The following is an 11838-nucleotide window of genomic DNA, read 5'->3' as shown; positions in this document are numbered from 1 at the left end:
ATGTTTATAGTGTTTATATCCCTCGTTTAGCGTTAAGAATTTAATATGTACCTAAGCGATTTCGTTGTTTATACGAGATACGACCATCATTTTTAAAATGTACGACGCAGTCAGTAGATTACTTCTGATCACTTCAGACTCAATCTGCTCGAATACAACATTTCATTTATTATTTATTAGTTTTAATTATATGTGTATATTTAATATGCAATATATTAGTATGATTGGTAGTAATTGTTTTGAATTTCACAATATAACTTCGGTAATATTTATAGGAGATAAAGATTTAAATTTTATGGACATCGAACATAAAAAATAAATTATTATGATTTATTTACATTGTTAAGTATTCAAATAATGAATCGTTATATGTATAAGATATATAACATATACGACCGTTTACTTAAGTTCAATTAGTTAACCAGTGGACTGTACAGTCCGGAGAATATTAATGCATAATAAATGCTTACCTGCAACTATCTAAACACTTAAATAATACATACATCTATAGTTTAATGTTATTACTTTTTGACTTTTGTCTTACTAGTTACTATGTATCTATATTAAGACTCATGATATTTATACAACTGCCTGCTTAATTTACAAAGTACAAAATATTATTGGAAATTTATTTCATAATATTATGCTCAGTTAATCAGTTTTGAAATTGTATTTGTTTCTGAAAATATTATAATATTAAACATTTTTGAATTCGGCGGCCAGAGATAAAATCTAATAAGTTGAATATTCTAATCCGAATTGATATGATGTTTTTCATCCATGATTGTGGTTTAGTGATATAAAACATTGTTTATCTATTGATATAACCGTTTGTATTTACTGTCTGATTTATATTTCATATCTTTTTGCAGTTTTATATTTCGTATTTGTATTTAAATTTCAACTTTAAATTGTTTTCAAGTATTTTGAAATAGGAATGAAGTTTGTCTGTTAGTTTTTGTTTGATTATTTCCATTTCTGAATTATTCACCGTTGTCCACGTACTAGTTGTCATAAACAGACTTTCGATCTCTTTATGGTGTGTAGTATTGACATTTTATCCTCCAACCATTATACATATTTAACCGACAATTTTTTTTTAGATGGCAGTACAGCAGATCACTCAAGGACTGCTAAGACATGAATTAACGTTTAAACACTTGACAAAGTTACAACATCCTACGTTGAAAATGGACTAGACGATACTGATAATAATAATGGTTTTATGCAAAGTACGAGTAATGGGTATAGAATATAATTGTGATTCAATTAATAGTAGTGTTACTAAAAGTCATGTAACCTTGACCATTAGATTAAGTAATGATGCTTATTTACCATTATTAACTTTCATATTTTTCAGATTGCAGTGCAACAGATCACTCAACGGTTGCTGAGCATGAATTAACATTTTTAGCGCTTGGAATAGTTTCAACATCCTATGTTTAATATGGATTAGAAGGTATTAATATTAATAATGGTGTTTTGCACGGTACGTGTAATGTTAAATGAATGTAATTGATAGCAACATAATAGAAGTGTAACAAAAAGTTAATGTTATGAAACCCTTACCATTAGATTAAGTAAATGATTCTTATTTAGCATTATTAACTTCCATGTATTTGATTGATGCTGATACTCATAAACATTATAAAACATGCTTTTATATGATAATTTTGACTCGTATTTTAAATTCATATTATTAACTGCGTATAAAACTCTGTATTCTAATGTTGTACTCCATCAATTTCACATTATAACTGACTACATTTTTTCAGATTGCAGTACAGCAGATCTTTCAAGCCATGATGAAACATGAATTATCGTTTTTAGCACTTGGGAAAATTTGGACATCCCATGTTGAAATTTGACTAGACAATACTGATAATAATAATAATAATAATGGTATTTTGCATGGTACGTTTAATAATAACTGTATGTAATTGATAGCAACTTAATATTAGTGACACAAAAAGTTAGTATCATGAAACCAAGACCAATAAATTAAGTGAATAATTCTTATTTACCATTCTTAATTCCTTGTATTTTTATTGATGCTGATACTTCATAAACACTATAAAACATGATTTTATATGATTATTTTAATGAGAATTATAAATTCCTATTTTTAACTTTTTAAAAAAAAGTCAATTCTCAAGTTAGTATTGTGAAACCTTGACCACTAGATGAAGAATATGTTTCTTATTCAGCATTAATTACTTTCATTCATTTCATTTCAGCCGATACCTCAAAAACACTATAAAACATGTTTTCATATAATAATTTTGACGTATAATACAAATTCAAATTTTTTATGGCTTATAAAACACTCAATTCTCAATTTAGTATCTTGAAACCTTAACCACTATATAGAGAATATGTTTCTTATTTAGCATTTATTACTTTCATACATTTCTTTTAAGCCAATACTTTATAAACACTATAAAACATGATTTTATATGATAATTTTGACGTATATTACAAATTCAAATTTTGTATGGTTTATGAAACACTCAATTGTCAATTTAGTATCTTGAAACTTTGACCACTAGAAAGAAAAAATGGATCTGATTTAGCATTAATTATTTTCATACATTACATTTAAGCCAATGTTTCATAAACTCTATAAAACATGCTTTTATATGATAATTTTGACTTATATTACACATTCAAATTTTGTATGGTTTATGAAACACTCAATTGTCAATTTAGTATCTTGAAACCTTAACCACTATATAGAGAATATGTTTCTTATTTAGCATTTATTACTTTCATACATTTCTTTTAAGCCAATACTTTATAAACACTATAAAACATGTTTTTATATGGTAAATTTGACGTATTTTACTAATTCATTTTTTTAATTGCTTATAAAATACTAAATTCTCAATTTAGTATCTTGAAACCTTAACCACTATATAGAGAATATGTTTCTTATTTAGCACTAATTACTTTCATACATTTCATTTAAGTTAATGTTTCATAAACATTATATAACATGCTTTTATATGATAATTTTGACTCGTATTTTAAATTCATATTATTAACTGCGTATAAAACTCTGTATTCTAATGTTGTACTCCATCAATTTCACATTTTAACTGACTACATTTTTTCAGATTGCAGTACAGCAGATCTTTCAAGCCATGATGAAACATGAATTATGGTTTTTAGCACTTGGGAAAATTTGGACATCCCATGTTGAAATTTGACTAGACAATACTGATAATAATAATAATAATAATGGTATTTTGCATGGTACGTTTAATAATAACTGTATGTAATTGATAGCAACTTAATATTAGTGACACAAAAAGTTAGTATCATGAAACCAAGACCAATAAATTAAGTGAATAATTCTTATTTAGCATTCTTAATTCCTTGTATTTTTATTGATGCTGATACTTCATAAACACTATAAAACATGATTTTATATGATTATTTTAATGAGAATTATAAATTCCTATTTTTAACTTTTTAAAAAAAGTCAATTCTCAAGTTAGTATTGTGAAACCTTGACCACTAGATGAAGAATATGTTTCTTATTCAGCATTAATTACTTTCATTCATTTCATTTAAGCCGATACCTCATAAACACTATAAAACATGTTTTTATATGGTAAATTTGACGTATTTTACAAATTCATTTTTTTATGGCTTATAAAACACTCAATTCTCAATTTAGTATCTTGAAACTTTGACCACTAGAAAGAAAAAATGGATCTGATTTAGCATTAATTATTTTCATACATTACATTTAAGCCAATGTTTCATAAACTCTATAAAACACGCTTTTATATGATAATTTTGACGTATATTACAAATTCAAATTTTTTATGGTTTATGAAACACTCAATTCTCAATTTAGTATCTTGAAACCTTAACCACTATATAGAGAATATGTTTCTTATTTAGCATTAATTACTTTCATACATTTCATTTAAGCCAATACTTTATAAACACTATAAAACATGCTTTTATATGATAATTTTTACTCGTATTTTAAATTCATATTTTTAATTGCTTATAAAATATTCAATTCTCATGTTAATATATTGAAACCTTAACCACTAGATAGAGAATATGTTTCTTATTTAGCATTAATTACTTTCATACATTTCATTTAAGCCAATACTTTATAAACACTATAAAACATGTTTTTATATGGTAAATTTGAAGTATTTTACAAATTCATTTTTTTATGGCTTATAAAACACTCAATTCTCAATTTAGTATCTTGAAACTTTGACCACTAGAAAGAAAAAATGGATCTGATTTAGCATTAATTATTTTCATACATTACATTTAAGCCAATGTTTCATAAACTCTATAAAACTTGATTTTATATGATAATTTTGACGTATATTACAAATTCAAATTATTTATGGTTTATGAAACACTCAATTGTCAATTTAGTATCTTGAAACTTTGACCACTAGAAAGAAAAAATGGATCTGATTTAGCATTAATTATTTTCATACATTACATTTAAGCCAATGTTTCATAAACTCTATAAAACTTGATTTTATATGATAATTTTGACTTATATTACACATTCAAATTTTGTATGGTTTATGAAACACTCAATTCTCAATTTAGTATCTTGAAACCTTAACCACTATATAGAGAATATGTTTCTTATTTAGCACTTATTACTTTCATACATTTCATTTAAGTTAATGTTTCATAAACATTATATAACATGCTTTTATATGATAATTTTGACTCGTATTTTAAATTCATATTATTAACTGCGTATAAAACTCTGTATTCTAATGTTGTACTCCATCAATTTCACATTTTAACTGACTACATTTTTTCAGATTGCAGTACAGCAGATCTTTCAAGCCATGATGAAACATGAATTATGGTTTTTAGCACTTGGGAAAATTTGGACATCCCATGTTGAAATTTGACTAGACAATACTGATAATAATAATAATAATAATGGTATTTTGCATGGTACGTTTAATAATAACTGTATGTAATTGATAGCAACTTAATATTAGTGACACAAAAAGTTAGTATCATGAAACCAAGACCAATAAATTAAGTGAATAACTCTTATTTAGCATTCTTAATTCCTTGTATTTCATTGATGCTGATACTTCATAAACATTATAAAACATGGTTTTATATGATAATTTTAATGAGAATTATAAATTCCTATTTTTAACTTTTTATAGAAAAGTCAATTCTCAAGTTAGTATTTTGAATCATTGACCAGTAGAAAGAGAATATGTTTCTTTTTTAGCATTAATTACTTTCTTAGATTTCATTAAAGCCAATACTTCATAAATACTATAAAAAAAGTTTTTATATGGTAAATTTGACGTATTTTACAAATTCATTTTTTTAATTGCTTATAAAATATTCAATGTTCATGTTAATATATTGAAACCTTAACCACTAGATAGAGAATATGTTTCTTATTTAGCATTAATTACTTTCATACATTTCATTTAAGCCAATACTTTATAAACACCATAAAACATGTTTTTATATGGTAAATTTGACGTATTTTACAAATTCATTTTTTAATTGCTTATAAAATATTCAATTCTCATGTTAATATATTGAAACCTTAACCACTAGATAGAGAATATGTTTCTTATTTAGCATTAATTACTTTCAAACATTTCATTTAAGCCAATACTTTATAAACACTATAAAACATGTTTTTATATGGTAAATTTGAAGTATTTTACAAATTCATTTTTTTATGGCTTATAAAACACTCAATTCTCAATTTAGTATCTTGAAACTTTGACCACTAGAAAGAAAAAATGGATCTGATTTAGCATTAATTATTTTCATACATTACATTTAAGCCAATGTTTCATAAACTCTATAAAACTTGATTTTATATGATAATTTTGACGTATATTACAAATTCAAATTATTTATGGTTTATGACACACTCAATTGTCAATTTAGTATCTTGAAACTTTGACCACTAGAAAGAAAAAATGGATCTGATTTAGCATTAATTATTTTCATACATTACATTTAAGCCAATGTTTCATAAACTCTATAAAACTTGATTTTATATGATAATTTTGACTTATATTACACATTCAAATTTTGTATGGTTTATGAAACACTCAATTGTCAATTTAGTATCTTGAAACTTTGACCACTAGAAAGAAAAAATGGATCTGATTTAGCATTAATTATTTTCATACATTACATTTAAGCCAATGTTTCATAAACTCTATAAAACATGCTTTTATATGATAATTTTGACTTATATTACACATTCAAATTTTGTATGGTTTATGAAACACTCAATTCTCAATTTAGTATCTTGAAACCTTAACCACTATATAGAGAATATGTTTCTTATTTAGCATTAATTACTTTCATACATTTCATTTAAGCCAATACTTTATAAACACTATAAAACATGTTTTTATATGGTAAATTTGACGTATTTTACAAATTCATTTTTTTATGGCTTATAAAACAGTCAATTGTCAATTTAGTATCTTGAAACTTTGACCACTAGAAAGAAAAAATGGATCTGATTTAGCATTAATTATTTTCATACATTACATTTAAGCCAATGTTTCATAAACTCTATAAAACTTGATTTTATATGATAATTTTGACGTATATTACAAATTAAAATTATTTATGGTTTATGAAACACTCAATTGTCAATTTAGTATCTTGAAACCTTAACCACTATATAGAGAATATGTTTCTTATTTAGCATTAATTACTTTCATACATTTCATTTAAGCCAATACTTTATAAACACTATAAAACATGCTTTTATATGATAATTTTTACTCGTATTTTAAATTCATATTTTTAATTGCTTATAAAATATTCAATTCTCATGTTAATATATTGAAACCTTAACCACTAGATAGAGAATATGTTTCTTATTTAGCATTAATTACTTTCATACATTTCATTTAAGCCAATACTTTATAAACACTATAAAACATGTTTTTATATGGTAAATTTGAAGTATTTTACAAATTCATTTTTTTATGGCTTATAAAACACTCAATTCTCAATTTAGTATCTTGAAACTTTGACCACTAGAAAGAAAAAATGGATCTGATTTAGCATTAATTATTTTCATACATTACATTTAAGCCAATGTTTCATAAACTCTATAAAACTTGATTTTATATGATAATTTTGACTTATATTACACATTCAAATTTTGTATGGTTTATGAAACACTCAATTCTCAATTTATTATCTTGAAACCTTAACCACTATATAGAGAATATGTTTCTTATTTAGCACTTATTACTTTCATACATTTCATTTAAGTTAATGTTTCATAAACATTATATAACATGCTTTTATATGATAATTTTGACTCGTATTTTAAATTCATATTATTAACTGCGTATAAAACTCTGTATTCTAATGTTGTACTCCATCAATTTCACATTTTAACTGACTACATTTTTTCAGATTGCAGTACAGCAGATCTTTCAAGCCATGATGAAACATGAATTATGGTTTTTAGCACTTGGGAAAATTTGGACATCCCATGTTGAAATTTGACTAGACAATACTCATAATAATAATAATAATAATAATGGTATTTTGCATGGTACGTTTAATAATAACTGTATGTAATTGATAGCAACTTAATATTAGTGACACAAAAAGTTAGTATCATGAAACCAAGACCAATAAATTAAGTGAATAACTCTTATTTAGCATTCTTAATTCCTTGTATTTCATTGATGCTGATACTTCATAAACATTATAAAACATGGTTTTATATGATAATTTTAATGAGAATTATAAATTCCTATTTTTAACTTTTTATAGAAAAGTCAATTCTCAAGTTAGTATTTTGAATCATTGACCAGTAGAAAGAGAATATGTTTCTTTTTTAGCATTAATTACTTTCTTAGATTTCATTAAAGCCAATACTTCATAAATACTATAAAAAAAGTTTTTATATGGTAAATTTGACGTATTTTACAAATTCATTTTTTTAATTGCTTATAAAATATTCAATGTTCATGTTAATATATTGAAACCTTAACCACTAGATAGAGAATATGTTTCTTATTTAGCATTAATTACTTTCATACATTTCATTTAAGCCAATACTTTATAAACACCATAAAACATGTTTTTATATGGTAAATTTGACGTATTTTACAAATTCATTTTTTTATGGCTTATAAAACACTCAATTCTCAATTTAGTATCTTGAAACTTTGACCACTAGAAAGAAAAAATGGATCTGATTTAGCATTAATTATTTTCATACATTACATTTAAGCCAATGTTTCATAAACTCTATAAAACACGCTTTTATATGATAATTTTGACGTATATTACAAATTCAAATTTTTTATGGTTTATGAAACACTCAATTTTCAATTTAGTATCTTGAAACCTTAACCACTATATAGAGAATATGTTTCTTATTTAGCATTAATTACTTTCATACATTTCATTTAAGCCAATACTTTATAAACACTATAAAACATGCTTTTATATGATAATTTTTACTCGTATTTTAAATTCATATTTTTAATTGCTTATAAAATATTCAATTCTCATGTTAATATATTGAAACCTTAACCACTAGATAGAGAATATGTTTCTTATTTAGCATTAATTACTTTCATACATTTCATTTAAGCCAATACTTTATAAACACTATAAAACATGTTTTTATATGGTAAATTTGAAGTATTTTACAAATTCATTTTTTTATGGCTTATAAAACACTCAATTCTCAATTTAGTATCTTGAAACTTTGACCACTAGAAAGAAAAAATGGATCTGATTTATCATTAATTATTTTCATACATTACATTTAAGCCAATGTTTCATAAACTCTATAAAACTTGATTTTATATGATAATTTTGACGTATATTACAAATTCAAATTATTTATGGTTTATGAAACACTCAATTGTCAATTTAGTATCTTGAAACTTTGACCACTAGAAAGAAAAAATGGATCTGATTTAGCATTAATTATTTTCATACATTACATTTAAGCCAATGTTTCATAAACTCTATAAAACTTGATTTTATATGATAATTTTGACTTATATTACACATTCAAATTTTGTATGGTTTATGAAACACTCAATTCTCAATTTAGTATCTTGAAACCTTAACCACTATATAGAGAATATGTTTCTTATTTAGCACTTATTACTTTCATACATTTCATTTAAGTTAATGTTTCATAAACATTATATAACATGCTTTTATATGATAATTTTGACTCGTATTTTAAATTCATATTATTAACTGCGTATAAAACTCTGTATTCTAATGTTGTACTCCATCAATTTCACATTTTAACTGACTACATTTTTTCAGATTGCAGTACAGCAGATCTTTCAAGCCATGATGAAACATGAATTATGGTTTTTAGCACTTGGGAAAATTTGGACATCCCATGTTGAAATTTGACTAGACAATACTGATAATAATAATAATAATAATGGTATTTTGCATGGTACGTTTAATAATAACTGTATGTAATTGATAGCAACTTAATATTAGTGACACAAAAAGTTAGTATCATGAAACCAAGACCAATAAATTAAGTGAATAACTCTTATTTAGCATTCTTAATTCCTTGTATTTCATTGATGCTGATACTTCATAAACATTATAAAACATGGTTTTATATGATAATTTTAATGAGAATTATAAATTCCTATTTTTAACTTTTTATAGAAAAGTCAATTCTCAAGTTAGTATTTTGAATCATTGACCAGTAGAAAGAGAATATGTTTCTTTTTTAGCATTAATTACTTTCTTAGATTTCATTAAAGCCAATACTTCATAAATACTATAAAAAAAGTTTTTATATGGTAAATTTGACGTATTTTACAAATTCATTTTTTTAATTGCTTATAAAATATTCAATGTTCATGTTAATATATTGAAACCTTAACCACTAGATAGAGAATATGTTTCTTATTTAGCATTAATTACTTTCATACATTTCATTTAAGCCAATACTTTATAAACACCATAAAACATGTTTTTATATGGTAAATTTGACGTATTTTACAAATTCATTTTTTTAATTGCTTATAAAATATTCAATTCTCATGTTAATATATTGAAACCTTAACCACTAGATGAAGAATATGTTTCTTATTCAGCATTAATTACTTTCATTCATTTCATTTAAGCCGATACCTCATAAACACTATAAAACATGTTTTTATATGGTAAATTTGACGTATTTTACAAATTCATTTTTTTATGGCTTATAAAACACTCAATTCTCAATTTAGTATCTTGAAACTTTGACCACTAGAAAGAAAAAATGGATCTGATTTAGCATTAATTATTTTCATACATTACATTTAAGCCAATGTTTCATAAACTCTATAAAACACGCTTTTATATGATAATTTTGACGTATATTACAAATTCAAATTTTTTATGGTTTATGAAACACTCAATTCTCAATTTAGTATCTTGAAACCTTAACCACTATATAGAGAATATGTTTCTTATTTAGCATTAATTACTTTCATACATTTCATTTAAGCCAATACTTTATAAACACTATAAAACATGCTTTTATATGATAATTTTTACTCGTATTTTAAATTCATATTTTTAATTGCTTATAAAATATTCAATTCTCATGTTAATATATTGAAACCTTAACCACTAGATAGAGAATATGTTTCTTATTTAGCATTAATTACTTTCATACATTTCATTTAAGCCAATACTTTATAAACACTATAAAACATGTTTTTATATGGTAAATTTGAAGTATTTTACAAATTCATTTTTTTATGGCTTATAAAACACTCAATTCTCAATTTAGTATCTTGAAACTTTGACCACTAGAAAGAAAAAATGGATCTGATTTATCATTAATTATTTTCATACATTACATTTAAGCCAATGTTTCATAAACTCTATAAAACTTGATTTTATATGATAATTTTGACGTATATTACAAATTCAAATTATTTATGGTTTATGAAACACTCAATTGTCAATTTAGTATCTTGAAACTTTGACCACTAGAAAGAAAAAATGGATCTGATTTAGCATTAATTATTTTCATACATTACATTTAAGCCAATGTTTCATAAACTCTATAAAACTTGATTTTATATGATAATTTTGACTTATATTACACATTCAAATTTTGTATGGTTTATGAAACACTCAATTCTCAATTTAGTATCTTGAAACCTTAACCACTATATAGAGAATAGGTTTCTTATTTAGCACTTATTACTTTCATACATTTCATTTAAGTTAATGTTTCATAAACATTATATAACATGCTTTATATGATAATTTTGACTCGTATTTAAATTCATATTATTAACTGCGTATAAAACTCTGTATTCTAATGTTGTACTCCATCAATTTCACATTTTAACTGACTACATTTTTTCAGATTGCAGTACAGCAGATCTTTCAAGCCATGATGAAACATGAATTATGGTTTTTAGCACTTGGGAAAATTTTGGACATCCCATGTTGAAATTTGACTAGACAATACTGATAATAATAATAATAATAATGGTATTTTGCATGGTACGTTTAATAATAATTGTATGTAATTGATAGCAACTTAATATTAGTGACACAAAAAGTTAGTATCATGAAACCAAGACCAATAAAGTAAGTGAATAACTCTTATTTAGCATTCTTAATTCCTTGTATTTCATGATGCTGATACTTCATAAACATTATAAAACATGGTTTTATATGATAATTTTAATGAGAATTATAAATTCCTATTTTTAACTTTTTATAGAAAAGTCAATTCTCAAGTTAGTATTTTGAAATCATTGACCAGTAGAAAGAGAATATGTTTCTTTTTTAGCATTAATTACT

At 23.9% G+C, this 11838-nt stretch overlaps 1 long non-coding RNA gene across 3 annotated transcripts in view; it reads left to right on the top strand.

The window, feature by feature from the left end:
• The first annotated feature begins 976 nt into the window (after positions 1 to 976).
• The window catches only part of LOC113556284, a 107048-nt gene continuing 96186 nt past the window's right edge, over positions 977 to 11838 (top strand). Inside the window, exons 1-9 of one of the 3 annotated variants that reach the window (XR_003405474.1) lie at positions 977 to 1039; positions 1104 to 1232; positions 1361 to 1459; positions 1776 to 1914; positions 3117 to 3255; positions 4821 to 4959; positions 7438 to 7579; positions 9328 to 9466; positions 11396 to 11465. This is a non-coding gene — a long non-coding RNA (uncharacterized LOC113556284). Of the gene's footprint in view, positions 1040 to 1103; positions 1246 to 1360; positions 1460 to 1775; positions 1915 to 3116; positions 3256 to 4820; positions 4960 to 7437; positions 7580 to 9327; positions 9467 to 11395; positions 11466 to 11838 lie in introns of those variants that run through there. The other 2 variants (XR_003405476.1, XR_003625222.1) reach the window with 2 other exon arrangements.

This window comes from Rhopalosiphum maidis, chromosome 3 (genome assembly GCF_003676215.2).
Source record: "Rhopalosiphum maidis isolate BTI-1 chromosome 3, ASM367621v3, whole genome shotgun sequence".
Classification (NCBI taxonomy): Eukaryota; Metazoa; Arthropoda; class Insecta; order Hemiptera; family Aphididae; genus Rhopalosiphum; species Rhopalosiphum maidis.
The sequence above is the reverse complement of the archived record's forward strand: the minus strand, read 5'-3'. Positions and strand labels throughout refer to the sequence as shown.